Source organism: Cervus canadensis, chromosome 15 (assembly GCF_019320065.1).
Source record: "Cervus canadensis isolate Bull #8, Minnesota chromosome 15, ASM1932006v1, whole genome shotgun sequence".
Classification (NCBI taxonomy): Eukaryota; Metazoa; Chordata; class Mammalia; order Artiodactyla; family Cervidae; genus Cervus; species Cervus canadensis.
In genome coordinates, this window is record NC_057400.1 from 24,772,003 (window position 1) to 24,797,792 (window position 25,790).

The window sequence follows — 25,790 nt, forward strand, 5'->3', positions numbered from 1 at the left end:
TGAAAAAAAAAATGATGCAAATGAGTGAATGATTAAAGAAACAGAGAGATAGCATAATTGATCAACAATTATTCCAAATATGAGGTAATGAAGAAGGAGGAGAGCCTTAGCAACTGGAATAAGGAAACTGGCAGGCCTGTGGGACAGACAAGGGGAAAGGATAATGAAGAAGCCCAGCATGTGTGCATGTAGCTCAGGCTGGGTGAAAGAGAGCACTGTGGCCACCTCTCTAGGCTAAAGTCTCATAAAGTATGATGTGTTCACCACAAGTTTCATGGGAACATGTGTACTACCCTAGAGAAGGGTTTGTGAGAGATCAAGTTTAGGATATGCTGGGTTAATTAAAGTTAGACATTTCTTTACTACAGAACTTCCCAAAGCACATGTTAGTATGTAAATATGTTGATTCACTCATTCATTCTTTTCATTCAATAAATATTTATTTAATAAAAATTATGTTATAGAAATACTATATTTACTGTTTCCCAAACTTAGCACTCGATGAAACAAGGATGAATCCCCCACTGCACACACACAAAGAAGCACCTTAAGAATTAACATTCAATAAAAGATATCCTGGGAAATAGTTCTTGAGACCATAGGTGGTACATAGCTTTGAGTCAAAAAGCATGGGAAACCAGATGGGTGGTGGCATATTTTATAGAGTAGGGATGACAGAAGGAGGGGTAAAATTCATTTCTGCTCCAAATGGTGAAACTGAGCCCAAAAGCCATACACCAAGGCCACACATCAACAGAGAAAAGGAAGTTTGAAGATATCAGGAAAACTTGTGAAAATAATAACAGAAAAAGACATGGTTCAAGGTTAATATGGATGACAGCAGAAAAAAAAATATATCGTTTGATTTTATCACAGCAATTTCTGTGGATTCCTGGATAGGAACCATATTGAGTATTAAAGGCAAGGGAAATAGGAATCAAAAATAATTTTTCCAAAACCAACTGGGAAGACAAATCCAGGCACTTCAGTGATTGGGTGATTTATAACAAAAGTTCATGGGTGATTTATAACAGAAACTATTCACTGTTTCCAAACAATGTGTTGGAAATTAATTACAAAATTAACATTTTTAGAATTTAGCCACATAAGCAAATATCAAAGATAATTAAAAAATCATGTTGCCCACATGTATCCAATATATCACTTACATGGTAAGCAGATTTATATAAACCTATAAAATATAAAAGTAAAGATCTTAATCTAGCATTCTCATGTGTATACGCATACCCCCTATACTTCTTGCCACACTATCTTCACTAAATAAAGGAATCACAAACAAGGAAGTCTATCATAATTAAAACTAGATGTTTGAAGACCACAGCATTAAACAAAAAGATTTGTGCTTGGTGGTTGGTTGTAGGATGGCTGCTCTTCTTTACTGGAGATGGCTAAGGGCTAATATTCATAAAATAGATGGCACATGTCGACGAAGGCGGTTTCAACAAGAAACTCCTGGCAGAACATAATTTGAACAAATTTGAATCACACATGAGTCAGTCACAATCCACATGCACATAGCATAAATGCTTTGGGGGAACAGCCATCCAACACCACCATGGCTGGTTAGGCCATGTCATTTATTTTTTTGATTTTGAATTTATTTTTATTTACTTATTTGGATGTGTCTGGTCTTAGTGGCAGCACTCGGGATCTTTGATCTCCACTGAGGCATGTGGGGTCTTTAATTGTGGCATGTGGGATCTAGTTCCCTGACCAGGGATGGAACCTGGGTCCTCTGCATTGGAAGCATGGAGTCTTAGCCACTGGACCATCAGGGAAGTCCCTGGGTCGTGTCATTTAGATGCTCAAGTTCTGTGCCTGAACCAAATTTTAACTCCCATGGTGCAAATTTTCAAAGCCAATGTGCAACACTGACAGTCTGAGAGGATACTGAACAAGAGTGTCTTGCTTAGACTATGAAGAATCTGTTTTCTGACAAGATAGGAAAACATGATCCATAGAAACCAACCTCAGTTAAAATTAACAAGCAAACTCTACTTGTTAGTCTGAGAAATGCATGCTGAAACTGAAAGCATATTTATGGTTATCAGACTGGCCTCATTATCCGTGTATGGTCCCGGATATGACACATTTAGTCAAGACAGCATCTTCTCTTGAAGGCTGCCAAAAAGAGAAGTTTCAGCTTCCTCTCTGTTGTTTAAGGTCCATCATTTTCTGATGTCTGTCCTTTAGATAGCTGGCATATATGAATGTCATAAAGAAAAGACAGTTATGTCCCCATGAGTCTATTTCTTTTATATATTTTTTAACCAGCATTTCTAAGAATCATTTCTAAAAATCTAATGCATTCTCTTTACCTTATTTATACCAATAATTTACATGGCTTCTTCTGGCAACAGAGTTTATGTAATTAGTATTAATTAACAAATAATTATGCCTCAATTCCTCATTTTCTTATTTAAAAATTCTTATCAGAGTTTATTTACAGTGTTGTATTTGTTTCAAGTATACAGAGAAGTGAATCAGTTGTACATACACATATATTCACTTGTTTTAGATTCTTTTCTCATATAGGTCACCACAGAATATTGAGTATAGAGTAGGTCCTTACTAGTTATCTCTTTTATATATAGTAGTGTGTATATGTCAGTTCAGTTGAGTCGTTCAGTCATGTCGGACTCTTTGCAACCCCATGGACTGCATCACGCCAGGCCTCCCTGTCCATCACCATCGTGAGTTTAATCAAACTCATGTCCACTGTGTCAGTGATGCCATCCAACCATCTCATCCTCTGTCGTCCCTGTCTCCTCCTGCCTTCAATCTTTCCCAGCATCAGGGTCTTTTCAAATGAGTCAGTTCTTCACATCAGGTGGCCAAAGTATTGCAGTTTCAGCTTCAACATTAGTCCTTCCAATGAATATTCAGGACTGACCTCCTTTAGGAAATATGTATGTGTATATGTCAATCTCTCTTAATTCCAAAGCATTTTAGATTGTATACATTGATAATATAACTGCTTACTGGTATGAACAGTTTGTTTTATGCAATTTTATAAAATCTCTTTATGATACACTCCTCCCATACAGAAAACTTAAGGTCCTTATCAATGTATGAGATTAGGAAAAGCTATCTTGCATGTTGCCACAACCCACGTTTATCAAATCCAGAGCCATCCTTGTGAACATATGTATACTTACTTTTCCTGACTCACATTCCTCACAAAAAAGTGCAAAGAACAACAAAACCCTCTAATTTACACAAGGTTTACTGTAGTAATTCAACACAGTTAACAAAGTTGTAGGATAAACTGCAAACAGTGCACCTTTATTTTCCTATCTCTTTTTTAAATATGCTCCACCCACTGGTGGTTAACTCCCTAAGATCTTAATACTACTTTCTGACTACCCAGGTCCCCCATCCCCTCCTCCTATTACCATGCATCCCTTTGCAGCCTATCCTGGAACTAAGTCCCTCTTTGGATCTACCTTGAATCACGCAGTGCTCTTCACTCTTGGGCTTCTGGAAACTAACCTTAAATTCCCACAATGTATTAATCACCTTCCCTGCTCAATACATTACACCTTACACCTTTGCAATACCTTAACTGAAGGGAGCTAATTACAAATGGGATGATTTCAGGTACCACAGTAAGCCTATGAGAAAGATTCTTTCGGGAGGACAGGTGGAGAATCTCTGTGAAGCACCTTAAAGTAAGTCCATTCAAGCAATGGATATGTTGAAGAGGGGAGAACTCAGGTGGTATTGGTACAAAGGACTGCATTGGCATTTCCTATATCTGTGAATTTATACAAATCACTTAATTTCTCTGAAGCTCAGTTTTCTAATCTATGAAATGGGATAGTATCTGTTTTTGCACATTTCTTGAGAGGATTAAAAGAGAGTTGGTATTGATGTGTAGATAAGCTAAGTAAGTCAAAGTTTCGCTTTCTTTGCACTTTACGTAACATCCATACTTAGGGAGTTATTCCTACGGCCATCTTCGGTAACACTGGGTTTTCCCAGTTAGGAAATGAGTCACTGTGTTGAATCAGCTAGCAAATATTCATTTGACAAATATCTGAACTCCTTGTATGAGCAAGAGGTTATGTCTATATTTACAAAGCTTTTACAGCATACATAGTGATATTTGATACTTATTTTGGTCTCTCAGCCACAGAGATTGAAAACTATCCATATTATCTTTAAACTAAATTATATTTACTGATTCCACTACTAAAATGATATAAGTTTTCCATTTAAACATAACAATTTGCTCATCATTTGTTTCATTAATAACTCAGAAGTGAAGTTTTAAAAGCATCTATTCATTCACCCCACTTAATTTAATGATAGTATAAAAAAATGAAAAAAGTTCCCAAATGTGAATATGAAGTAATTTTTTTCAAGTAAGAGGAAGAGGCTGTTCCACATAGACCCAGGAAGCTGCTTTGTATGGATTAATCTTGTTAGCCAGTACATGTTCACATTACTCTGGGAATCCATTTCTTCTATAGCATCAATAAAGCATTGAAGGAAAACTCTAAAAATGATCTCTAATCTATGCCACAGATTTTTTGGAAGCCATTATTTGGAAGTTGAAAGCAAGACAGTAAAATGTGCTCATACTGAAGAAAGGATCACTTCCTTTTTTCCAGGCAAAATAAGAATTCCTTTATGGCAGTTTCCAACTGGAGAGTTTCCTTTAGAGCATGGTATCATTTCATGGGGGCTATGGATTGAAATGTGTTCCCTTAAAATTCATATGTTGAAGACCTAACTGGGAATGTGACTAAGTTTGGAGCTAGAGTCTTTAGGAGGTACGTGTGAGCATGCTAAGTTGCTCCAGTCGTGTCCAACTCTTCGTAACTGCATGAACTGTAGCCTGCCAGGCTCCTTTGTCCACGGGGATTCTCCAGGTAAGAATACTGGAGTGGGTTGCCATGCCCTCCTCCAGGGGATCTTCCCAACCCAGGGATTGAACCTGTGCCTCTTGAGGCTTCTGCATTACAGGTGCATTCTTTACCGCTGAGCCACCGCAGAAACCCCTCTTTAGGAGGTAAGTAGGGTTAAGTAAGGTCATAAGGATTGTGCCATAATCCAATAGGACTGTGGCCTTAAAAGAAAAGGAAGAGATCTCTCTCTCTCTCTCTCCCCTTGTCTCTCTCTCTCTCTCTCTGCCACATGTGAGGATGCAGCCAGAAGGCAGCCATCTGCAAGTCTGTAAGACAGCTCTCCTCAGAACTAGCTATTCTAGCACCCTCATCTCAGACTTCCAGCCTCCAAAATTGTAAAATAAGTTCCGTTGTTTAAACCACCAAGTCTATGGTATTTTGTTATGGCAACCCGAGATGATGAATACAACGAGACATTATTGTGGAAAAGAGAAAGAGTCAATACTGAGATGAGTGAAATTTCCTGAAAAGAGTATCAGGAAAATGATGGAGTAGGAGGTACGATGTCCATGTTGACAGATCGTGACAGCAACAGAATACTGTACAAGACGAGAGAGCTGACCATCAAGACTGATAAGAGAATCTAGGGGATGCAAAGAAGAAAATGTGTGAATTTCCTTGTGAAACAAAAATCTTCCTTTTATTTTGTTTTTTTACTAAAAATAAATTTTAAAAGTATAGAAAATTGAGTTTAGGAGAGAATTTTTCTTAACAGTTTGTTCAGTTGCGAAGATATTTACTTAATCTCTTTAAACCTGGGTTTTCTCATACATTCAGTGAGAATGAGACCAGTCCCCTGAACTTCTCAAGGAAGGAGGAGGATCAAATTTCTAATCTAATTTATTAATTATCTTATAATTATTAGGAGGCAAAAAGGTATACTGGATCAGGCAGGTCTCTAGGGATGTCACGTAGTTTTAAATTCAGGACGCTGCCACTGATTAGCTGCCCTGGGGAAAGAGCTTCCTCTCACTCGGTTACCCCATCTGTAAAATGGGGTTAATAACAATGCCGCTGAGCAAGGTTCTATTTTCCATGCTGTGTGGCACCTCGTGAGAGGTCAGTAAATACTATCATTTTTTATTTTTGATAGTAATGAAGATCATCATCACTTTGTTGTTATGGTTACTAACAAGACAATGTTCTAAAAAGTCCAGTTTCTGACTCAACAGGCCCTTTCACAGTTAAACTACTTAAAAAATTAGAGACCCATGCCTTTTTCAAGATGCATTTTTCTTGTTAACTCTCACAAGTTTACACTTAGCCATCCATTTAAGGCAGGCATTTTAATATGGTACCTTATTTTCATTTGTATACTAATCAAAGATTTGGGCTCTGCCTAGAGGCACATTAATTACAAAAAGGCTCAATGTTATAAATCAAACAAATATACTCCTCCCTTCATATTATTTGTTTCCTTTTTTCTACCTTAAGCCTTCCTTTGTCCTTCCTTTTATTTCTTCATTTTTCTAACTGAGAGTTTCCCTCTTTCCCCTTCTTAAAGCTGCATAAACCAGAAAACTAAAACCAGGAAATTTAAAACATCAGTTTCCAGGTCTCTGAAGCATGAACAGATGGGCATCAAAAATCCAGTCCTTTTTTTTTTTTCCTCCTTTTTCATTTGCCTACCCACAACCTGAATAAATCAAAATTACCAGCAAATCCAACTTCCAGCACACCCCGTTCCCCACCACTTTGTTTTGCTACCACATTAAATGCTACAGCACTAAGTACTGATTTACTTCAAGTTCTGGTTGTACTGTTGTCTAAAATTTTTAAGCCACAAAAACTGTTTTTATTCTGAACTAATATTTGAAGATACAATTTTGTTAATTTTACATCTGAAATAAAGCCTTTAAATGTACAAAGTGAGTGTATAAGCACTTCCACTTTCTTCAGGTTTTCTATACTTTCCACTATTTCTAAGTTTGGAAAAGAGGCTGTAAAAATATAACAGATGGGTAAACTGCTCAGCTATCACTAGAATATAACCAAATCTTGAAGGTAGAGAAAGACTTAAATACTCAGTGAAAATACTGCCTGAAAAAGGTCAGAACAAAAAACCTCACTCAACATTTAAACAAATCGGAATGCCTACTATGTACAAAAGATGATGCTGTGAAAGTGCTGCACTCAATATGCCAGCACATTTGGAAAACTCAGCAGGCACAGGACTGGAGTAGGTCAGTTTTCATTCTAATCCCAAAGAAAGGCAATGCCAAATAATGCTCAAACTACCGCACAATTGCACTCATCTCACACGCTGGCAAAGTAATGCTCAAAATTCTCCAAGCCAGGCTTCACCAGTGCATGAACTGAGAACTTCCAGATGTTCAAGTTGGATTTAGAAAAGGCAGAGGAACCACAGAGCAAATCATCAACATCTGTTGGATCACTGAAAAAGCAAGAGTTCCAGAAAAACATCTACTTCTGCTTTACTGACTATGCCAAAGCCTTTGACTGTGTAGATCACCACAAACTGTGGAAAATTCTTAAAGAGATGGGACTATCAGACCACCTGACCTGCCTCTTGAGAAATCTGTATGCAGGTCAGGAAGCAACAGTTAGAACTGGACATAGAACAATAGACTGGTTCCAAATGTGGAAAGGAGTACATCAAGGCTGTATATTGTCACCCTGCTTATTTAACTTATATGCAGAATACATCAGGAGAAACACTGGGCTGGAGGAAGCACAAGCTGGAATCAAGATTGCCAGGAGAAATATCGATAACCCCAGATATGCAGATAACACCACATTTAAGGCAGAAAGTGAAGAACTAAAGAGCCTCTTGATGAAAGTGAAAGAGAGAGTAAAAAGTTGACTTAAAACTCAACATTCAGAAAACTAAGATCATGGCATCTGGTCGTATCACTTCATGGCAAATAGATGGGGAAACAGTGGAAACAGTGACAGACTTTATTTTTTGTTGGGGCTCCAAAATTACTGCAGATGGTGACTACAACCATGAAATTAAAAGACGCTTGCTCCTTGGAAGAAAAGTTATGACCAATCTAGACAGCATATTGAAAAGCAGAGACATTACTTTGCCAACAGAGGTCCATCTAGTAAAAGCAATGGTTTTTCCAGTAGTCATGTATGGATGTGAGAATTGGACTATAAAGAAAGCTGAGAGTCAAAGAATTGATGCTTTTGAACTGTGGTGTTGGAGAAGACTCTGGAGAGTCCCTTGGACTGCAAGATCCAACCAGTCCATCCTAAAGGAGATCAGTCCTGGGTGTTCATTGGAAGGACTGATGCTGAAGCTGAAACTCCAATACTTTGGCCACCTGATGTGAAGAACTGACTCATCTGAAAAGACCATGATGCTGGGAAAGATTGAGGACAGGAGGAGAAGGGGACAACAGAGGATGAGATGGTTAAGTGGCATCACCAACTCAGTGGACATGAGTTTGAGTAAACTCTAGTAGTTTGTGATGGACAGGGAGGCCTGGCGTGCTGCAGTCCATGGGGTCGCAAAGAGTCTGACATGACTGAGTGACTGAACTGAACTATGTGCAAGGCAAACAGCCAAGATGTCCTCATAGAACACCCAATGGGGTCGGTGCTCCAATCAGGGTAGAGTTAGATATTACGATGATGAGAACCCAGTGCTGGGGAGGGGGTAACACCATGTAAGGCTCTCTAGAGAAGGTGATCTTTCAGCTGAGACCTCTATGATGATTATAGTGTAGTCAAGTATGAATGTAAGTGGTGATTTCTGTTATGAACAATAATAGCACATGCAAAGAGTCTGGGAATAAAACATAGTACAGGGGTAAAAATGGAGAAGGAAATGGCAACCCGCTCCAGTTTTCTTGCCTGGAGAATGCCATGGACAGGGGAGCCTGGTGGGCTCCGTCTATGGGGTCGCACAGAGTCGGACACGACTGAAGTGACTTAGCAGCAGCAACACTGATGTGGACATGCCACAATAAAACATCTGAATTCCTACGAGAAAGGTCACCGGTCAGGAAGTCCTGTCTCTGAAATTCTAATCATTTTTTAAGGTCTCACCTCAAATATGAACGGAGACACATGGACCACCAGATGTTTGAGGAAAATTTTTAACATAAAGTTAATATGATAAAGCAAACAAATGGAAAAGAGGAACTTAGCGGAAACTGAGACATGGAGAGAAGAAGCAAACTTTTAAAAAATCCTATAATATCCATAAAGATAAAATAAGGATTTTTGCATATATGGTGGGAGAAATAGGATGCAATAAGAAAGTACATTTAAGAATAAGAAAGAGTGTCTGCAAATAAAAATAAAAAAAAAATCAACAGAAGAGTTAGAAGATAAAGTTGAGAAAATCTTACAGAAAGCAAAACAAAAATAAAGATGACAATAGGAAAAAAGATAACAAAATAAGGTCAATCTTAGGTTCCATAACGATGAATAGGCATTGCAGAACACACATACTGAGAAAATCATGGGGGAGAAAAATAATAAAAAAAAAAATAACAAAAATCCAATCCAAGTAGAATCATTATGGAATTTCAGAAGATCTGGAGTTAAAAAAAAAAAAAAAAAGCCAATACTTTCTGGGAGAGTGAACGGGATGAATCACATCCAAGTTATCAGAAACAGACGGGAATGAGGCTTTTCAATAGGAAATTCAAAAGTAGATAACAATGGAACATTACCTCAAACTTCTGAGGAAAAATGATTTTCAATGAAAGCTCAAAACTCTGTTAAGCATTAATTAAATGTGATGCAGGACAAAGCCATTTTCAGACAAGTAAGGTCTTAAGAAATTTTAGCTCCAATATACAATAAAGGACAGAAACGGTATGGATCTAACAGAAACTGAAGATATTAAGAAGAGGTGCAAGAATACACTGAAGAACTATACAAAAAAGATCTTCACGATCCAGATAACCATGGTGGTGTGATCACTCTCCTAGAGCCAGACATCCTGGAATGCAAAGTCAAGTGGGCCTTAGGAAGCATCACTATGAACAAAGCTAGAGGAGGTGATGGAATTCCAGTTGAGCTATTTCAAATCCTGAAAGCTGATGCTGTGAAAGTGCTGCATTCAATATGCCAGAAAATTTGGAAAACTGAGCAGTGTCCACAGGACTGGAAAAGGTCAGTTTTCATTCTAATCCCAAAGAAAGACAATGCCAAAAATGTTCAAACTACCACATAATTGTACTCATCTCACATGCTAGCAAAATAATGCTCAAAATTCTTCAAGCCAGGCTTCAACTGTATGTAAACTGAGAACTTCCCTATGTTCAAGCTGGATTTAGAAAAGAAAAACCAGAGATCAAACTGCCAACATCTGATTGATCATAGTAAAAGCAAGAGAGTTCCAGAAAAACATCTACTTCTGCTTTACTTGACTATGCCAAAACCTTTGATTGTGTGGATCTCAACAAACTGTGGAAAATTCTTAAAGAGATGGGAATATCAGACCACCTAACCTGCTTCCTGAAAAACCTGTATGCAGGTCAAGAAGCAACAGTTAGAACTGGATGTGGAAAATGGACTGGATCCAAATTGGGAAAGCAGTACGTCAAGGCTGTATATTGTCACCCTGCTTACTTAACTTATATGCAGAATACATCATGCGAAATGCTTGCCTGGATGAAACACAAGCCGGAATCAAGTTGGCAAGGAGAAATATCAATAACCTTAGATATGCAGGAGATACCACCCTTATAGCAGAAAGTGAAGAGGAACTAAAAAGCCTCTTGATGAAAGTGAAAGAGGAGAGTAAAAAAGTTGGCTGAAAACTCAGCATCCAGTCTCATCACTTCATGGCAAACAGATGGGAAAACAATGGAAACAGTGACAAACTTTATTTTCTTGGGCTCCAAAATCACAGCAGATGGTGACTGCAGCCATGAAATTAAGCTTGCTCCATGGAAGAAAAGCTATGACCAATCTAGACAGCATATTAAAAAGCAGAGACATTATTACTTTGCCGACAAAGGTCTGTACAGTCAAAGCTATGGTTTTTCCAGTAGTCATGTATGGATGTGAGTGTTGGACCATAAAGAAGGTTGAGCATCAAAGAATTGATGCTTTTGAACTGTGGTGTTGGAGAAGACTCTTGAGAGTCCCTTGGACTGCAAGGAGATCCAACCAGTCCATCCTAAAGGAGATCAGTCCTGGATGTTCATTGGAAGGACTGATGCTGAAGCTGAAACTCCAATACTTTGGCCACCTGATGTGAAGAACTGACTCACTGGAAAAGACCCTGATGCTGGTAAAGATTGAAGGCAGGAGGAGAAGGGGATGACAGAGGATGAGATGGTTGGATGGCATCACCAACTTTATGGACACAAATTTGAGCAAGGTCCAGGAGTTGGTGATGGACAGGGAAGCTTGGTGTGTTGCAGTCCATGGGGTCACAAAGTGTTGGACACAACTGAGTGACTGAACTGAGATACCTTTCTTGAGGAGGTACTGGTGGATATACCCCCACTAGAATGAGAAAGTAAAAGAAGAGAAAAATGTGGGATCCAGAGAATAGTTGACTCAAGTGTCCAGAGAGCAATAAGAAAGAACAGGAGCAAGAGAATCTAGGCCTCCAGGATGGAGGTGTCCAAGGATAAAGAATGGAAATGATAAGCTTCCTGATGTGTCTGACCATATTAAAAAAAAATATTTAGTGATGGTGACAGAGCTGGGAATGGGTTTGTGATAATGACTCAGAAATCAAGCAAATAAAACTAAAGCAATATTTACCTCCGGGAAATAGTGAAGAGTGGTTCAGTAAAGGAAACCTCATCACAGAAAACAGTGATGCTCAAAAGGGAACAACTTTATATAGTGATAATGCTATAGATGCAGAGTATTTAAGGAACCAAAAGTTGAGATACAGCTATACTGGAAGGCTAGGGAGAGGGAAAATGTGTGTGTGCTTCCATGTGTATATGCTCATACTGTAAGACAGCTAACTAAATCACCATTTCTACAGGTTGGAAAGTCAACAGATAATATCTCATATTTTAGAACATCAAAATATAGCAAGGTAAGAAACAAAAATTCTGTTAAGTGGTAGCCTCAATGCGGGAAGGAGGTTGAGGTGAGATGAACTGGGGAAAGGAATTTTGCTGTATCTTACAGACCTTTTTTGCACCCTTTAACTTTTAAAAATCAAATATATGTTTTAGTTCGAGAATTCATGATTTAATTGATAATCTCTAGAAATTTCTTATCAAAATCTCTTTGATTTTTGCTTCCAATATTTTCTATAATTTTCCTTCTGAAACTTCTACTAGATATACACAGAATTCTTACTGCTTTATTCCTTAAGATCTAGCTTCTCGATCACTAATTCTCTCTTCACATATCTAATACTTAAGACATCCACCGGTTAATTTTAATGAATATATAAAACTTCTGTTTAGTTCTTCCAAAAATACACACCAGGCTTTTATAGTACCTTTTATATCTCATGTTTTCAACCTTTTATGCTATTAACTGTTTCAAAGAGCTACTTTATCTTCTTTATACAGAAGTTCTAGTATCTAAACTTATCAAGGGTCCAATCTTATAGTAAGTTTTTAGAGCTAATTTCTAACTTGCTACACTAGAATAGATATTCAACAGGAAACACCAGAAGAGAAGAAGGTTTGAAGGAGAGATTGGAGTGATGATTAATTCACATTTTGGTAATGATCACTATGCCTGGGAAGAGCTAAAAATTCACCAAAGTGAGGCAATGGAGAAAAGTTGTGCCCAAGTTTTATTCTTCCTTAAAAAAAAAAAAAAAAACACTCACCATTTAAAAAAATTCTAATATATTTCCTTAGGCAATAAGCAGATATTTATAGAGCACCCACTCAAACTCAAAATTCTGCTGTTATAGGAAGAAGAATTAGAAGAAAAATCAGACATTTTAACATATGGCTGGATTTCCCTCTTCTAAGCTTTTTGAAGAATTGTTTAAAATTCACAGCAACCCAGTTACCTTTCAGGACTTGCTGAACATTATTTTGAAGTTTAACATTATTTGCAGAAGAAGCTTTTACTCTTCACCTTGAAGTGTCATTTTTTGAACAGTGGGCAAAGATTTTCAGTACAGACTCTTTCATTCACAGTTTATGCTAACATTATTGTGAGTCACAAACATAGAGACGTACAAACATCTCCTTAAATACTGAAGTGGATAAAAGTGGAGATGGTATACTTTAAAGACACAGTAAAAGCCCTAGAAAAACTAAGTATTCAGAGAAATTCTCATATAAAACACAAAATGTCTTCTAATCTTAAAAATGTTATTCTGTAATTTAGCTGTATTGACAGTCTGCGTCTTACTGGCCTGGGCTATTTTAGAGTACTGCATATGCTACCTGAACTGTCAATACAAGCCCTAATTTATACCCATTTAACACTTCAATAATATATGTCAGGGCATAACTGAGTTCTAAGGAAGTCAAAATCCACATTATTCTAGAACTGTATGTTATTTTGGAAGTACAGACAGCAAAAGGCCTCATGGCCCTACAGTAGACTGCCAAAGGCCATTTAAAACCAATCATGTGTCGATGTATTCCAACAGAGAATTATAGATAATAAACCAGTGAGATAGCAAAGTCTCACTACACTATTATCTTTAAGCCAGAAATAACATTCCAATTTTATAAAACTGGAGTTAAAACAAGCATTATTCTTTGCTTTCCTGCAGTAAATAAATGAGAAAAATCAACATTATTGTCTCACAGGTTTATGGTGCACAGTGGTTGCACCATAGACTTTCTGAATGAATGAATGCCTTGGAAAAAGGAAGTAGGATAGGTTAGGCATAAGCTCTCTACGCTTTTCTGGGACCTGATTGTTTCTGTATACTGATGTGTGGTTTGGGATTTTGAGTATGTTTTATTTGGGTAGTTTGCATATATGAAGTAGAAAGAGGTAAGGTTGGTTGAAGGGTAATTATTTGTTGATGGAAGAATATAAAAAGTTTAAACAGCTCAGCTATTGCTTAAGCAAACTCAGCTCTTCATTCCTGATCTACAATGCAAATAGTATACAAAATAAGGTTTCATTAAAGAGTGGCTGTCACATCAATAGGAAGGAGAATGAAGACCTGCTATGCAGGATTATTAGATATATTGAATTTGTTGTCACCACGATCAACAAAATACTGCTTCTAAGGACTACACACTGTGACACAGAAATAGCTTTGCAATACAGAACACTAGTTTGATTTTTTTCATTTTATTGTAATGGAGCTATACATACCTCTAGAAGAAATGAATGTCAATTTATTGATGGCTTAGGACACTATTTTTTTTAAGTAATATACTAATCAAAAAACATCTGTGATAACTGGCAATTCATTCTGAAAAAAAAAATTAGAAACTTTCTATCACATGATATCTATCTCCACAACACAAAATAACTCTGTGTTGTATGATGTGGAGTGGGACTTTTCCTATCATCTTGGTATTTCCGCTGAGGTCCTAACACTGAGGATATATACCTATGAATGCTAAAGAGGTGCTGCCATATTTCCCCAGGACTTGCTAAAGGTAGAAATATTGGCCCCATGACTCTTATAGGTAATTCTCTAACAGTGAAAGTAATAGGAGAAAATTCACAGGAGTAGGTGTGCTCCATGAGAACCTCCCATGGAGACTTGGGATGGTAACCAGAAGGGAAGGCTGGCTTCTCTTTCCCCAAAATGTATGACTGTCAAGCTGCCAGAATTCAAAAGCTTGCCTCCTCTTGCTCCCAGAAAAGAGCTCTTGGAGAACTAATGTATGCCCCCATAAAATGTGGGACACCGACCCTGATGATAGCCCGACTTCAAGATTCTAAAGATAGGAGGCTGTATGAAGTTGTCCTCAGGGAGAGGTGAGGAGAAAGGGCAGCAAAGAAGGCAGCCTCCATTTTTACCATTTTGATGGGAAAAGGTACCTGATCTTTTTCTCCCTGTGGTTCAAGGGGAGGGGAGTCATGAGCCATATTGAAAGGACTCTGCTTAGGAAGGCTCCTTCAGTACAAGGGACATTCTCTTGGGATTCAGAGCTGAGAGAAGGAAGTGATTAGAGATCATCCAGGGAGGGTTTCCTGTACGACAGGCAATATCTGGATGAGAGGTCTCCACAGGACTGTCTCAAAAGGAAATCAGTCCTGAATATTCATTGGAAGGACTAATGCTAAAGCCAAAGTTCCAAATAGTTTGGCCGTCTGATGTGAAGAGCTGACTCATTAGAAAAGACCCCAAAGCTGGGAAAGAGTGAAGGCAGAAGGGGATGACAGAGGACGAGATGGTTGGATGGCATCACTGACTCAATGGACAAGAGCTTGAGCAAGCTCCAGGAGTTAGTGAAGGACAGGGAAGCCTGGCGTGCTGCAGTCCATGGGGTTGCAAAGAATCAGACAGGACTGAGCAACTGAACAACATGTGCCACACAGAAGTGCTGGCATTTGGCTACTGCCTGACAGAAGGCATTTGATACTCAAAAAGACTTTCAAAATAATAATAATAATAAAAGAGATTCTCAAATAGCACCAGTATATAATAAGCCTTCATCTCTTTTCCTCCAGTCCCTCTTCTCAGTCTAGACCCTGCTGCAGGAATTTAAAGAGAAGGGTGGGAGGCATGAAAAGACGTGTATGTAACTGACTTACTGGACTCAGTGGCTATAATGAAAGAACAGCTTTACATCCCCTTCTGCCACTGCCTTCAAACACACCTCCACGTCTCCTTTTCCTTCCTATTGGTAACACTCTGGCAGATACCCTGGCTTTCTGGCTTGTGATTCTTTTTCTCTCATACCATTAGCACTTCTTTTTTTTTTTCTCCCTCCCATATTATAAACTAAGAACAGGAAAGGCCTTTTGAAACATGGCACTTAAAGCTAGAAACCACAAAAGTATAGATTTGTCTGTGCAAAAGTAAAATATTTTAATAAATCAAAAGCTTCATAAATTCAACTGAAAAACAAGTGAAAGGAATATTTGAAACATACATGACTTAGTAAACTCTTAGAAATCAATGGGGTTAGCTGTTCAGCGATCCCAAGTTCAATTAGTTCTGCTATTGTGTTACCCAGTAGTTATGTGATGGTGGGCAATTCACTTAACATCTCTGGGCTTCAGTTTCCTCAACTATGAAATGAGATTAATACCAGTATCCATGGGTTCTGGGGCGGATTAAATAAAATAATTGATGTAAAGCTCTCAGCACAGTGTCGGACAAACAGTATGTATTCAAATAAATGTCAGCTTTGAATCCTCATCACCATCATCAGTCTCCAAGTGGTAAGTGAAAAAGTAGTAAAAATTAGTTTATAAGCATTTTTTCGCCTGTATCGCTATAGTTTTCCACATTGAGCATGTGTTGCTTTGGGAGGAAAAATACACAAACTATTTCAATTAAAATATAAGAATAAAGGCATTTGTGAGTCTTTGCCAAGTTTACAAAGCTGAGAAAGCTGCATGTTTCTCACTTGGGCTATAGAGGATCATCCTGCTTAGTTTGTTACATGTAATGTCCCTACAAGTTACTGAATAGGCAAAATGGTTCTGTTCCAACATAGGTAAGAACCATCTGGTCATTCAGTGACAGAAGTAAATATCTGAGCATGAATTATGTTTCCACTGGTCAGTATATATACACACAAGACATGTGAAAGGCATCAAAGCTTTAAAAAACATTCACAAGACTAGAATGAAACATTTTGTATCACGGCTTTATGCCATGTTGTCACGTCAGGTTGTACTTATTTATCATATCACTTCATTTAGTCTAATAAAAAATTGCTCCCAGGACTCAGTTTCCTTTACTGGCATCGCCATTCATTCTGGGCACAATTTTATAAAAACGAGGCGAATGGAAAGATACTGATGTCATTGTAAGATGAAGCAAAACCACATGAGAAGCCCTGGCTCTGGTGCTCATTTAGGTCCCATAGAAGTAAGAGAGAAGAAGTTTTGGGATGTATGTGTCACAGTATTTGAAATGGCTGCCCTCTACAAACAAGCCCAATTTACCAGAGAAGAACAAATAAGGTAGAAGGGGGTTTCAGTTTTTAAACTACATTGCTAAGCACACATTTGCTTCTAAACTTAAAAGCAGTGCTGAGTCGCATTTGGACAGAGTTATAGCATTGCTTTAAACACACACGCACACCCAGACGCACACACACCATGGAGGTAATTCAGTTACTCCTGCTGCACAGATGTGCACAAGAATGCTCTAAGTGATTAAGATAGGGCTTTAAAGTTAGTTAATTAGAAACATATCTCTTTCTGTGATCAACACTGATAGTAACTCTGAGTTCTGATTGGTGGAAATGTAAGTTTAAATTTAGATTTAAAATGTAAGATGCACAGATAACCCTTGGACCTGCTTTTGTGTTGAACTGTCTTAGAACGAGGGGCTTTAGTATCTAAATGCCTTCGATCAAGGCTAACAGTTTAAAAAAAGATAATTTTGCTCATCTGATACTATTAAACTGAGATTCCCATAAATACCATTTGTTTTTTCTTGGAAGGAAGGATAACAAAAATCATGAATGTTATATTTTAAATCCTATCTTGACAGAAATAAATTGTTACCACTGTAACAAAACCCACACCACTCTACTCTGATTATTGGGGTGATCCTTTTTTAAAAAGCCATAGGGTCATTGAGAGAGTAAAATTCAATAATCAATAGGAAACTTCAGCATAGTGCTTGGCACATGTAGCTGCTTAATAAAGTTTCAGTTTTGCAGAAACAAAGGTGATTGTTAGAGAAAGTGAACCTAGAGAGTTATAAGTATGTGCCTATTTATAACTTCAAGTTATATTTTCTATACTGGACTTAAATATCAACCTCTGAGTGTCTGTGTCATGCTAGAAGAAGCATTTCTGCCATTGGAAACTTTAAGGTTACAATTGTGTGAAAAGTCCCAAAGGTCAAATGAAGCTGCTTCCCACTGGCCTCACACCCCTGACCAAAGTCACACACACAGAGGACACAGGGTCACGCCCCATCTCCCGGGGCCATATTGAGAAGATCTTGCCTCCATGGATGAGCAGAGCAATCCAAGTTCCCTAGTTGAATAAAGAATAGACAAACACCTAACAAACATGTTATCATCTATCACGTAAGTGTTACCCTTTTACTGGAAAACAATATGGATATCCTCATTGAAAGAGACATACTTGATCATTTCTGCATGCTAGCGTTAAAGAAGTTGCTGGTGTTGAAAGCACAGGCGCTTATGTGCAAAACTACAAACTTTTCCAATTGTTTTATATATATTGTGTTCACAACTCCAGAGAGGTTGATCACAATGTCAATTACATTTTTCCTCTCATTGAAGTGTCACACATGTACTAGAAACAGGGCTGGGAGGGGAGGTGGGGTATGTATGTTAAAATTCTTCAGCAGGAGGGGGAGTTTAACAAGACACTTTTAGAAGCAAATTGTCTCTGCCTCAAATTTCAGGGTCATCATCTAATAGGTAAGTCATTCATGGCCAATAAAATAACCTAGCTGAGCTACTGGTTTTTCACTTATTAAATGGGAACAAGTTCCTATGGTTGTCTTAAGGATCAGCTGAAATGGTATATGTTGAACTGATGTATAGAGTTCAGAGACTATTTATACCAACAAATCCATTTCACACTCAGACTACAGGCTCTAGAAAGAAAACACACCTGTGTAGCCTAACAAGCTAGTTGTTGATGTTCTGGGTGTCACTATTAGAGCAAGTCTGCCACAAAAGCTCTAGAACTGGTGGGTGAATTCAGCTATTTCCTTACATGTACTTTACATCTGTTCAAAATAGCTGCCATTGAATTCCACACCTTGCACCAGGGCTATCAACGGCATTAGTGGTCTAAAAATTTCACAGACACTTGAGTAGTGAGAAAGGCAAACTATGATGATAACAGCTTGCCATTCCCCATCACCTCGTCTGATTTTTCCATTATTTCTGATTGATGTAACTGCATAAAGCACTCAGAAAACCATGAGATATAGGAAAAACATGTTTGAGGAATATGTTTCAAGTTGGGTGTTAAGTGTAGATACGAGAAACTGGTTATTAAAAACATAGAAGCAAAGCTCAGGGAGGGGAAGGAATGAACAGGAAAGAATTTCATATCTAGACACTAGTATCAAAATTTTCATTAAGAATGCTTTCCCTTCTTCCACTTCCTCCTAGTCAAAATGTTATGTAGACATAGCTTACACTCAAGTACTGAATAGTTTTCCAATAGATAAGCAGATATTAACTTCCTATTGTGTTAATGTCCATGTTTAACTAGAGGCTACTTTTGCCATACTTCATAGAAAGCAAAAGAAAAATGTTGGAAACATTGTTTCTTTGGACACAATTTGTGACAATTCTTTTTATTGACATTTTTCTTTAATGGTATAAGGTTACACAGGTAAGCTACCAAAGCAACTACATATTATTGTGAGATAACATTATGATTTTACTGAAGAATACTCTTTGTAAAAGTATAAAACATTCATTAATTTTTCAAAACAACCTTTAGGATTATAAGAATGAATTGAGTGAAAAAGTATCTACAGTAGGCTTTAGAGTATACCCACAGAAATAGACATTCTTATACAACAATAAAATCTACTCATGATGCCTTTTCTAGAGAACTTTTCTACAATTGGTAAAACTCGATGGACTTGATGGAACAATTCCTTTTAAGTTTAAATCACAGGAGAGAGTCTGGATAATCTGCAAGACATAAATAATGTGTCACACATCTCCTAATCACCATTTATTAACCTGGTGACCCTGAATGGGCTTCAGGGAGTCCTTGAACCCCTTGTAATTATATGGATGATTGTGTGTGTGTATGTGTGTGTACTTATTTGCATTTTTCTAAAGAAAGAGCCCATAAATTTCATCTGACTTCTAAAAGGATTTATGACACCCCCATAAGGTTGAGAAGAATTTATTCATTCCATAAATATATTTTATATGAATACTCTTAGTTAGGCACTATGCTAAGCTTGGGAGCACATGGAAGACACAGTGCTTGACCTCTGCATTTTAGAGTCTAGCAATTGATTTGAATATGGGAGGTGGGATGGAATCATTAATCTCAAAACTCAAAACTAATTATCCTTCTCTCCTAATCCAACCCCACCCCATCTAATCTTCTCCATATCTCACAATCTCCTTGAGACAGCCTTCTCTATATAATTCATAGTTTTTTAAAATTGAAGAATAGCTGCTTTATGATATTGTTTCAGGTGTACAACACAGTGATTTAGTATTTTTATAGATAATTATGATTAAAAATTATTATAAGATAATGGTTATAGTTTCCTGTGCTGTACAATATATCCTTGTTGTTAATCTATTTTATACATAGTAGTTTGTGTTTTTTAATCCCTTACCCCTCCCTTCACCCTCCCTGCTTTGGTGTTAACAATTATTTGTAGATATTTTTGATGATAGTCATTCTGACAGGTGTGAGTTGATATCTCATTGTTGTTTTGATTTGCATTTCTCTAATAATTAGTAGTGTTGAACATCTTTTCATGTGCCTGTTGGCTATCTGTGTATCTTCTTTGGAAAAATATCTGTTCAGATCTCTTGTCCATTTTGGAGTGGGTTGCTTGTTTTCTTGATTTTGAGTTGTATGGATTGTTTCTATACAGTGGATATTAATTCCTTGTTGTCCATTTCATTTAAAATATTTTCTCCCATTCAGTAGGTTGTCTTTTCATTTTGTTGATGGTTTCCTTTGCTGTGTAAAAGGCTTTAAGTTTAATTAGGTCCCACCTCTACATATTTGCTTTTGTTTCTTTTGCCTTAGGAGACAGAGCCAAAGAAATACTGTTAAATTTATGATCTCTTCTAGGAGTTTTAAGGTTTCAGGTCTTACATTTGAATCTTTAATCCATTTTGAGTTTATTTTTGCATACGGTGTTAGGGACTATTCTAATTTCATTCTTTTACATGTAGCTTTGCAATTTTCCCAAACAACTTATTGAAGACTATCTTTTCTCCACTGTATATTCTTGCCTCTTCTGTGTAGATTAATGGACCATAGGTGCATGGGTTTACTTCTGGCCTCTCTATTGATCTCTGTGTCTGCTTTTGTGCCAGTTACATGCCGTTTTGATTATTATAGCTTTGTAGTATAGTTTGAAGTCAGAAAGCATGATACCTCTATCTTTGTTCTTTTTAATCTCAAGATTGCTTTGACCATTTGGGGTATTTTGTGGGTCCATATGAATTTTAGAATTATTTGTTCTAGTTGTGTGAAAAATGTCATGAGTGTTTGATAGGGATTGCATTAAATTTGTAGGTATTTTTTTGAGGGGATGGGGTAGTATGGCCATTTAGACAATAATAATTCTTCCAATCTAATAGTGTGGGGAATCTTTTCATTTCTTTGTATCATATTCAGTTTCCTTCATCAGTGTTTTATAGTTTTTGGAGTACAGGTCTTCTAAAGTCTTGGTTAAGTTTAAGGTATTTTATTCTTTCTGATGAAATTTTAAATTGATTTTTTTCTCTTTTTCATAGTTCATTATTCGTGTGTAGAAAAGTGACAGATATCTGTACATTAATCTTGTATCCTGCAGCTTTACTGAAATCATTTAATAGTTCTAATAGCTTTTTGATGGAATCTTTAGGGTTTTCTATATATAGTACTGTATCACCTGCCCTGGTGGCTCAGATGGTAAAGAATCTGCCTGCAATGCGAGAGACTTGGTTTTGAACCCTGGGTCAGGAAGATCCCTGGAGAAGGGAATGATTACTCCAGTATTCTTACTTGGAGAATTCCATGGACAGAGGAGGCTGGCAGGCAGTCCATGGTTTGCAAAGAGTCAGACATGACTGAGTGACTAACACTTTAGGGTTTTCTATATATAGTGTTGTATCACTTGCAAAGAGTGAAAGATTTACCTCTTCCTTTCCAATTTGGATGACTTTTATTTATTTACTTTTCTTGTCTGACTGCTGTGGCTAGGATTTTCAATATTAAATTGAATTTTAAGAGTGGGTATCCTTGTCCTAAATTTAGAGGAAAGGTTTTCAGTTTTTCATTGTTGAATATGATGTTAGCTCTAGGTTTGTTATAAATGGCCTTTATTATTGTGATATATATTCTTTATATACCAACTTTTATGAGAGGTGTTATTGTGAATGCATGTTGAATATTATCAAATGCTTTTTCTGCATCTTTTGAGATGATCTCTCTTTAGTTAATGTGGTTTATCACACTGATTGCTTTGTGAATACTGAACCATTCTTGCATCCCTGGGATAAATCCCACTTGATCATGTTATATGATTCTTTTTACATATTGTTGGATTTGGTTTGCTAATATTTTCTTGAGGATTTGTGCATCGGTATTCATCAAAAATACTGGCCTGCTATATTCTTTTCTTGTAGTGTCTTTGTTTGATTTTGGTATCAGAGTATTGTGTCTTCATAGAATAAATTTGGTAGTGTTTCATCTTTTTCAATTTTTTGGAATGGTTTAAGGAGTACAGATATTAGCTTTTCCTTGTATGTTTGGTAGAATTCCCCTGTGAAGCCATCCAATCTTGGATTTTTTTCTTTTGGGAATTTATTAAATTAAAAGCTCAATTTCACTATTAGTGACTGGACTGTTCAAATTTTATGTTTCTTCTTGATTCAGTCTTGGCATTTCATGTTTCTAGAAATCTGCCCATTTCTTCCAAATTTGTCCAAATTGGTTGTCCAATTTACTGGCATGCAACTGTTTAAAGTATTTTTTTTAATTTCTTATTTTCCTTATTTGGGTCCTCTCTCTTTTCTTCTTGGTGAGTCTGGCTAAGTTTTATCAATTTTGTTTCTTTTTAAAAAAAAATCAACTCCTTGTTTTATTGATCTTTTCCTATTGTATTTTTGGCCTCTATTTTAGTTATTTCCTCTCTGATCTTTATTATTTCCTTTCTTCTGTTGACTTTGGGCTCTGTTCTTTTCTTTAGTTATATACTAATGTTCCTTTCTTTTTAGTTTTTCTGTATCTATTGTAGGTTTTTGATTCGTGGTTACCATAGAGTTCATATATATTGACCAACATATACATTTTAAACTGGTAGTCATTTAAGTTCAAATACATTATTAAAGATCTATATTTTTTACTCCCTTTTTCCATGCTGTGCTCTTGATATCATACTTTACATATTAGTGTTTATCCCTTACCTGTTTATCGCAGTTATAGTTGCTTTTATAATGTTTTAATCTTTGTAATGACTTAAGTGGTTGATCCTCAGTTCTGACTGTATATTTGCCTTTTCTAATGGGATTTCCCTTTCCTATAGATTCTTCTTTCTTTTTCACTTAGACAAGACTTTTTAACATTTCTTTTAGGGTAGGTTTAGTATTAGGGACTCTCAATTTTTGCTTGTCTGAAAGGTTCTTTATCTCTTCTTCAATTTTAAATAATAATCTTTTTAGATAGAGTATAATAGGTTGCAGTTTTTTCCCTTTCAGCACTTTGAAAATATCATGCCACTCCTTTCTGACCTGCAGTTTCTGCAGAGAAATCAACTCATAGCTTTATGGGGATTCCCTTGTATGTTCATTCTGTTTTTCTTTTGCTGCTTTTCAAAGTCTCCTTTAATTTTTACTATTTTAATTATGATAAGTCTTGGTGTGAATGTTTGGATTTATCTTGTTTGGAAGGCTCTGAGATTCCTGTATCTGGATATTTGTTTCCTTCTCAAGTTCAGGAAATTTTCAACCATAATTCCCTCCAATAAATTTTCAATTCTCTTTTCTCTCTCTTCTCCTTCTAAAATCCCTAAAAGGTATATGATGATATGTTTATTTTTTTCCCCCATAGGTTTCTTAAGTTTCTTTCATTAAAAAAATTTTTTTGCTATTCTGATTGGGTGACTTCCATTTTTCTATCTTCCAGATCACTCATGTGTTCTTCTGTCTAACTTAGTCTGCTATTCAATACCTCTACTGTGCTTTTTATTTCAGTTATTGAATTCTTCATTTCTGATTGGGTTCTTTTTATATTTTATAACTCACTGTTGAAATTTTCACTGTGCTTATCTATTTAGTTAACATTTTTATTTACAATGTTTTGAAGTCTTAACACGGTATATTGCTTATACCTGTTTCATTAATTTTTCAGATTTTTTTTTTCTTGTTCTTCAAATTGATAGCAGTTTCCCTGATTTTTCATTTGCTTAACTTTCTCTGACTCTGAATTCAGGTGAAACAGTTACCTACTGGGATCCTGAAGGGGTGTTGCTCCGTGGGCGCGCCCCTATGTAGACTGCATGTGTCCAATGCCTTTGACGGGAGAGCTGCATCTGATGTGGATGCAGTCACACCTTTCCTCAAGGTGTGCTGGCAGCTATCATCTTTGTGGGGACGGAGGCTGGGGGTGCAGGGGCTACAGCTGGAGCTGGGTGTGAGGTGGGACTTCCTCTCTGCTCAGTGGCCCTCGATGCTCTACTGGGGAGGGGATCTGGTCCCTTATAGCTGGAGCTGAAGCCCTCAGGCTCGGGCTCTGGTTGGTTCTGTTCCTTTTAAGTGGAAGTTGTCTCCTCTCCCAGCAGCAGGAATCTTGCCCCAGAGGAGATGGAGTGTTGAAGGAAGGGAGGTTAATACAGACTCCTGGCTCCTGTCGCTATAGCCAAAGGTCCAAGCTGTCCTTCATGCACTGCCTGTGCCTGCGACTGTGTCCCTTGCTTTGCTCCAATACAGCCTCAGGTGCGAGTCTCCTTTGTCCCTCACAGCGGATAGCTGCTGTTAGCTTCCGCTACCTCTGCTTGGCTGTGGAGCCTCACGGTAGGGCAGGTGGGGCTTGTGTGAACTCTCTCAGCATGCATGGGCATGAGCTGTGGTGGGGTGACTTCTGGTATGCTGCTTGAGCAAACACTCTTTCCTGGGACCAGGATCCACTCTGTGTCCCACAGACAGGCTTTCTCTCCAGGCTTTGCAGCCCTAGGTCCCATCCATGCTGCCCAGTGGAGTGAGCAGGACTGCAGTGTTCCCTCGGCCTGGGAACTTGGCAACCAGAGAGAACTGTCCTCTCTCTGCACTGTCCACTCTGTGTCCTCTCCCCACTCTCTCCTGGTGAGCAAAGTCCAGGTTTCCTGCAGCCCCCCGTTATTCCCATACAGCTTCCAATCAGACAAGGGGGTTCATCTCCCCTGTGTAAGACCCCAGAACTGGGGTGTCCAGTCTGTGGCTCTCACCACTCACTCCCCAGGGCGGGTCTCTGCCCTTTTCCTTCCAGGGTCATAAGTCTTAACCCAATCACTTTTCTTCCTTTTTCATCCAATTATGTGTAGATAATTTCTTCCAGTTTCCATTCAGTTTTCAGTCATGATTTTTCCACACATAGATACATTTTTGATGTGTTCATGGGGAGGAGGTGAGATCCATATCTTCCTAGTCCGCCATCGTGATCAATCCTCCCATGTAATCCATACTGAATGTCATTGCTGCACTTTTGCTGACACTGCTCAATCAAACCAAGGTTCCCTCCTATTCTTACCCTAAAAGCTTCAGTTCAAGACCCACCTTCTTCAAAGTGCCTTCTCTGAGACTCCTGAATATTAATGACTATGCATGCTCTGTTGCTTTCACATACCTTCATTTTTCCTCCTCAACTAAAAAGCAAGCCCCAGAAAACAGGAGTCACATCTCACAGATAATATTTTTGTATATGCTCTTGCCTAGTTGGGTCTACCCTACCCGTCAATCTGTTTCCTGCTGGAGAAGATGAACAGATTTTAGAATGTCTCTCTGACCTAGATCAAAACAGAAGCAGGAGGTCTTCTTAGAAGGCAATACGATTGGAAAAAGATGTCGACAAAGCAGAGTAAAAAGAAATGACAAGGGAAGAGTCAGTGAAAGAATGTGCTCCCAGAGAGATGGGAAGAAAAGTGTGGTTGGAAGGACACCAAAGGTT

The 25,790-nt window shown here is 37.7% G+C and overlaps 1 protein-coding gene and 1 non-coding gene across 11 annotated transcripts in view; both read right to left on the reverse strand.

The window, feature by feature from the left end:
* The window catches only part of GTDC1 (glycosyltransferase like domain containing 1), a 453,404-nt gene that overhangs the window by 117,729 nt on the left and 309,885 nt on the right, over positions 1-25,790 (reverse strand). The gene's annotated exons all lie outside the window — the stretch shown is intronic.
* TRNAW-CCA lies at positions 1,727-1,799 on the reverse strand. Its single transcript has one exon. It is a non-coding gene; the product is annotated as a tRNA-Trp (tRNA).